We start from the raw sequence: 7,145 nt of genomic DNA, 5'->3' as shown, positions 1-7,145 counted from the left end.
CCTTTTTCTGGTCCTAAGTTTTGCTTTTCTTTGAGTTTTCCTATTGTTGATGTAATACAGCACAAGAAGCTGAGTGGCTTAGGGCAGCTGGGATGCAATCTTCATGGCTCTGCTGAGGAGCCATGGACCAGTTCTGTTTCCTCCCTGCTTCTGCGGTTGCCAGGCACATTCCAAGGAAAGGTTCACAGTGGTCCCTCTCTAGCATCTACCTCAATTGTCAGTTACTTTTCTCTTTGTGCCTATCTGTCCGTGTGTCTTCTCTAATAAATACACCAGCACTATTCTATTAAGGACCCACTTGCTGCGGTCTGATCTCATCTAATCACACATATAATGACCTCATTTGTGGATAAGTTCATATATTTACAGGGGTTAGGATGTGAACATTAGAGGAAAATACTTCGAATTTTAACAGAAAGTACACAAAGATGCTTCATTTATAAAATCTTGGATTTCTTTTCTAATTATTTTCCAGGATTGAGGCTAGTTAGAAGCTGCTTGAAGAGCATTCTTTGGGACCTGGAGCGGTGACTTAGTTGGTAAAGTACTTCTAAAAGTTAGGCGCTGTGGTGTGCCCCTGTAACCCCAGCACTGGGGTGAGTGATAGAGACAGGTAGATTTTGAGAGCTTACCCTCCAGCCATCTAGCCAAATTGGTAATGTCCAGATTAAACAAGAAATAATCTCTCAAAGGGTAAGGTAGAGACTGACTGAGAAGGCATCAAATGTCAATCTCTGACCTCCAATGCATGCTCACACATGCACACACGGGCACACACAAACACACCCACACCCTCCCCACTCATTGTGTTCATTGCAGGTGATAGGTGGAAAGACAAGGGCTCAGTTTCAAACTTATGCTAACTGTATACACATGTGTATGGGCTTGAGATCTCCTGTTGGGCTACATTTGTCTGTTTTAATGATCACAATCTATAATTCTAGTACAATGTCAGTATCCAGCCACGAAAAAGAAGGAATCACATCTCCTGAGTCAAGGCTGACATTAAATGGTCTCCCTTATCCTCAAAACCCCTCCTCAGTGACAAAACTCTTGTTTCCAAGTGGAGGAAATAAAACCCACATAGTCACATGAAAAATATAGCAAGGAAGTTAAAATTCTGAGGTTATTCATTTCAGAAAACCCTGTCCTCTTTTAGTTAGACAGGACAAGTGTAAAATTTACAGGAGATCCTGAGCTACAATTCAGTGTGAAACACTTTACTCTTTTTGGGTGTTTGGTGAGTTTCATCTGAAGCTTCTCAGATGCTATGCTAATTTTTATAAGTTACGTTGTCTGTGGAATATCCACTTCCAGCTCTCCTTTCCTCTTATTTCCACATTCCATAGAGGTACAACATTCAGCTTGAGGGTCTCTGGGCAAAGAAAAACCCTCTGAAGTGTTCTGAGATTTTGAGACTCTTCATTCTGTATGGATATTGCAAGGACATACTTAGCATCATAGAAAGAACCATGGTTTTGAATTTAGCTGTGTGGGTTGGGCCCTGAGTTTCCTTAATTAGACAATGAAGTGTTGGGACTTAATGACTTCTAAGGTTCTCTTTGAAATCCAGGCTTCCAGGACTCTCCTTTACAATGACTTTTCTAAATTGCTTTCAAGTGTTGATCAGGGTGTTAACCATGCTTTTAGGACACCAATGTGAGTTGGCATTTTTCTCAGTTCTTCTGACAAAAAATCTTCTGTTGCGTGAAGGACTTTCCTTAGTCTTTGACCTCCATGCTCTTCAGGCTTGTCAATGCCTGTGGCTCAGCAGTCACCTTGTAAAGTGAAACAGCCACTTTGCATTTCTTTCTGCCAATATTCCTGCTCTCCAAAGGCTGTCCCTGAGGTTATTGATGAGGGGTATGGCCCAATGTGATCTCTAATATTTGTGTAGCTCTTTATACTTTCACAATGAATTCATGAGCATTCATTTATTTAATCCCCATGATAGTCTGGAGATAGGCTCTCCTGTCATTTCTGTTCTCATTTGAAGAATGAGAAAACCAGGGAACATTGAAGCTATGCCATCTTAACAAGGTCACAGAGTAAGCTAGTGCCAGACAGAAGACTGGAATACAAATTTTCTGGCTTGTACTTCAGGTTTCTTTCCAGTACATTACATTTGAACTGAACTACAAGATGAAGAAAGAAAAGAATTTAACATATCCATACCACATGCCAGAGAATTTACCAGACAGCATTAAAACTACCCCAGCATGGATTTAGTGCCAAGGGCTGAATATTTCTATTCTCTAGTGTGTCCTCATTGATGCTTGTCAGCCTGAACTATACCATGTAAACTTCATCAAATTTGGTTGGTTTCAAAGGATAATTCAGATACTAGTGAGGGCCCAGAGCACTTAATGGGGGACCTCAATGGAGTCATCTTGTGTCTTGCATAGAACTTCTATTGTAAGTGCTTGAGGGAGGGAATCTGAGGGGATATGTTATCACTTCCTAAAGCGATAGAAGTCAAGAATGTTGTTTTCCTCTTCCTTGAATGGATGATGTGATATTTAGAGTTGCCAGGAAATCTTTGTGGATCCTTCGTCTGCAGTGGATGGGTTCACTGGAGTGTTGCTAGGGACTGATGTGAGAGAAGTACTATCAGGCCTCTATCACAGTGCCTTCCTTATTTTATTTATTGACTATTGGGAGGATCAAACATGATTATCTAGGATATTGTGTTATGGAAATTCAACTCATAGCAAAAAAAAAAAAAAAAAATGCAGCATGTCTTTGTGGGAGAATGGCTTGGAGTTATAGGAGCCAGCTCCGATTTCTGCCTTGCTTGATGTTTCTGAGGATTCTATCAGTTGTTCTTTATAGAAACCACTATCTAGGTTTTTCCATGATTGGTTGTGGGTGAGAAGCTATTTCTTGCCATCTTTTGAGCTTTTGATTTTTAAGATATTTGGGATAAAAAAACTTTTTTTTTTTTGTTTGGAAATGCTTTATTATCTTCAAGAACACATCTGTAAATACCACAAGCTAAAAACAAGTTTTCCTCCAGCTTTAGTAGTGAGTGTCCTAGCTATTTTATTTTAGTGTATCTGACATTTTTTTTCTTTTTTGGAACTATCTTTCTTCTCCCCTTCTGTGTATTCCTGATGGGATTGATAATAGTTTGTCCTTTGTCCTTGCTTTCCTTTCCTTTTTTTTTTCCTCTTTCAATGATTGGCCCAAGGGTTACAGTGGGATTCTAGAAGTGCTGGTCACAGCATTTGCTGAAGTATGCTTTGGTCACTAATGGTTAGAGAGCAACACTCATACTGCTAGCTGTAAGCAAGTTTGAACCTGGAGCTGCTGCTGGGGTCTTTGATGTCCTGTACGAACAGCTTTCTGGTGATGAAGCGTCATAATGGAAAGCAGAAAAACAGATCATAGAAATAAAGATTTAAAAAACAATTTTGTGTTTCATAATACATACAATATATTCTGATGATATTCTATCTTTAATACCCTCTATTAACTAACTACTTCTCTTCCCTTTCCCTTTCCCTTTCCCTTTCCCTCTGAATATCTTCTTTCCAACTCATTGAACAACTGAAGAAAATGATACCCCCTCCTACAGCAGCTGTTAACACTCAATAGCTCTCCAGGAAAAAGTACTGCCTGTTGGGTACTTCCTGTATTCATGAAAGGATGTTGAAGGGCTCAGTCTTGTGCAGATTAAGATTACTTCTGAGTGGGCACAATTGCAGTAGCCATGTCCTGTCTGGATGGCAACACTTCATGGCGTACCACCTGACCCTCTGGCTCTTATACTCAGAAAGATAGATTCCTCACCATGCATTTAAACATCTCTATATATTTCATGCTTAATCCTGTCTTTGTTCTAGCTCATTTCTTTCCTGAGGCCCAAGTGCCTCTCTGGTGGTTTGAATAGGGGTGGTTTTCATACACTCATATGTTTGAAGACTTGGCCCACAGAGTGGCACTATTAGGAAGTGTGTAGCCTTGTTGGAATAAATGTGGCCTCATTGGAGGAAGTGTGTCATTGTGTAGGTGGGTTTTGAGGTCTCATATAGGCTCAAATCATGCCCAGGTTTACAGTTTCCTATTGCTGCCTGATGATCAAGATGTAGAACTCTCAGCTACTTCTTCATCACCATGCCTACCTGTATACCATCATGTTCCCTGTCATAATGATAATGGACTAAACCTCGGAAATTGTAAGCCAGCCCCAATTAATTGTTTTCCATTATGAGTTGCCATGGTCATGGTGTCTATTCACAGCAAGAGAAACCTTAAGTCAGCCTCTATAGTTCAAGTTTATTTATACTATTTTGTAATAAGTTCCCTCCCAGATCTTAGCTCCATTGATACTGTGTTGGACACACATTTCTGACATTAGAACACAGCATGTAGGGGACATGGGAACCAAGATTTAACCCATCAAAACCTAGTGGATAGTTCCAGGATCCAGGAAAGTCCCTAAGTGTATTAACCTTGCTTTTTGGCTTCTGTAGTTTTGCTTCTGACTAACTGTTCTTGATAATCAATGTGTGTTAAGTAGGATGTGGTTTTGTGCATAAAAGACAAAGATTGGTGAGATGCGAGGCTCCTTAATTTTGGCAATTTCCCTGTGTAGCTGCCACCAGACAATACAGTTTGTGTATCTGCCTTAAGAATGTCCATGTGTATTCAGGTGGAGTTACCTTGCAACAGGAAGGACAGACTTGGGGAGATTTGGTCTTGCTGCAAAACTAGACATCTTTGAAAAAAAATTACTCAACTGATCTGCTTCCTGGTTCTTCTCATCTGCTAATGGGGATGCTTTTGACAACTTTACAAGACACCTGCAGGGATAATACCGTCAACTCCTGACATTGTTAAGCTGTAGTTTTTCCCTTGTCTGGCAATTTGCAATAGAAAAAGTGTTCTTGAAAGTTCCTAGAGGAGGCAATGGCCAGATAAAATCCATTACCAATGCAGGCAGCATACTATGCTTGTAGAATCTTCAAGAGTGCAAGCAGGATTTTGAATGCAGCTTTGTTTGGTTTCTTTAATGACAAAATTATTTTTATGTTCTTCATGTACATAATTGGCCTCAGATGAACATGTGGATTTATTAGCTGTGCTATCTTAGAATCAATTCTTAGTGCCAGTTCACTTTAAGTGATCATAAAGTTATATATGAACATCTGCTTCATTATTGTGCCAGAGACAAAAAAAGGATCTAAATTTTTCCAATTCTTGATTGAAAAGGCTTGTTTCAACTACTTTGGAATTTCTGGTCACTTCTAATAACACCAGGATAAACTCAAGACAAGAAATAAGTTTATATTGCCTACATAAATTACTGCCTTTTTGAGAACAGAAATAGGTTTAACTTGAAAGCCAAACCATTGACCAGGCATTTGATTGAGAAGATCTCACATATGGAATCCACAGAAACCAAGCCATGACTAATTTATGATTTCAGCGCTCTCTGTGTGTATTGAAGTGTGGTGCTTATGTTTCCTAAGTCAACATGCCATTCTTCATATTCATCTTTCACCTTTCATGGTTTCTACTTCTGATCACCTTTTTATCACAATGTAGAATGTTAGAAGAACTCAAGAAGGAAAGGTAGGAAACAATGGAAACAATGGCATGTATCAAATGCCCCTTTTGTCTTAGAGTTTCTATTGCTGTGAAGAAACACCATGACCACGGCAACTATTATAAAGCAAAACATGTAATTGGAGCTGACTTACAGTTTCATAGGTTTGGTCCATTATCATTATGGTGGGACATGGCCACATGCAGGCAGAAATGATACTGGAGATGGAAGCTGAGAGTTCTATATCTTGATCTGCAGCCAACAAGAAGTGAACTGTGTTCTACACTGGGTGTGGCTTGAGCATATATGAGACCTCAAAGCCTGCTCCCGCAGTGACATACTTCCTTCAACAAGGGAACACCTCCTAATAATGCCATTCTCTATGGGCCAAGCATTCAAACACATGAGTCTGTAGGTGCATACCTATCCAATTTACTTCAACTTTCTTTGTGTGCTCCCAGCATTGTACCAGTGATTTTACTTACCAGATAACAATCACAACTTGTCTATGAACACTGAATATGTGTCCCTCCATTGTCACAGTGTATCTTGACATCTGTGATGGTTAGTATTCACTCTTGCATTTTTCCCACCTCTGATTCTCACTCCAAATCCTGGTACTATACTTGTCATGATTATAATAGTCCTTCAGTTTAACCCCCCACTTCAAGTCTTCAGCTCTACTCTGTGAAAGTACCGCTTGCAACAAACAAAGTATCCTTTAAAATTACATTATTCTATTTCTATTTAAAAGACACCAAATGACTGAAGGAAAAAAGACTGAACTCTGAATCTTTTGTTTTGGCAAAACAGTTTTTGAAAGTTCCTTTCTCTGACTCACAGTCATGGTTTTACTTCTTCATCCTTTCTTACTCCATATCTCTGAGAAAAGGCTACGATTGAATGCAAAACAGAGAAGAAAATGTTTTGTGTGTAGAATTAGGGCCTTTGTTGTAAAGGGCAAAGAATCTATTTTGGCAGATGATTTCAGGGTGCACACCATCATAGCAGGGAAGGTATGGTAACAGGGACATATGACTGCATACTTAAATTACAGTGACTGGGAATGAAGAGACTGAATAGGAAGTGGAGCCAGGCTATAATCTTCAAGGTCCACCCTGAGATCTGCTTCCTTCCACTAGGCCTCACCTCCCAAAAACTGCATAGCTTCACCAAACAGCCCTTTCAGCTGGGGCTGGGGTCCAAGTCTTCAAACCCGTGAGTCTCTCTGTGTGTAAGAATCTCACATCCAAAATATAATTAATAGCTATTGCATAATGGATAATAATTAGTAGCTATTGCATAATGGATAGAAATACTGTTAAATTGGGTGGAGCATTATATATACCATAATTTAAACTTTTAAACAATGTGTCAAAGTTTTGAAAGATCTATTCATTGTTTTGCATTTGTTAGGGTACTCATTTTGGAACTTTCATCTTTCAATAGTTTGTTTGGAGACAATTGATGTTAACTACATAGCCAGGACTCCTGGGTTGTATGTTCAAACATCTGAGAGGTACTGGGAAATTGATCTGCCTTTATATGTCCAGATGGCCACTTTTTCAAGAGATACAGTGTAAGGAAATGCGCT

Source organism: Phodopus roborovskii, unplaced genomic scaffold, assembly GCF_943737965.1.
Source record: "Phodopus roborovskii unplaced genomic scaffold, PHOROB, whole genome shotgun sequence".
Classification (NCBI taxonomy): Eukaryota; Metazoa; Chordata; class Mammalia; order Rodentia; family Cricetidae; genus Phodopus; species Phodopus roborovskii.
This window is presented reverse-complemented; position numbering follows the sequence as displayed.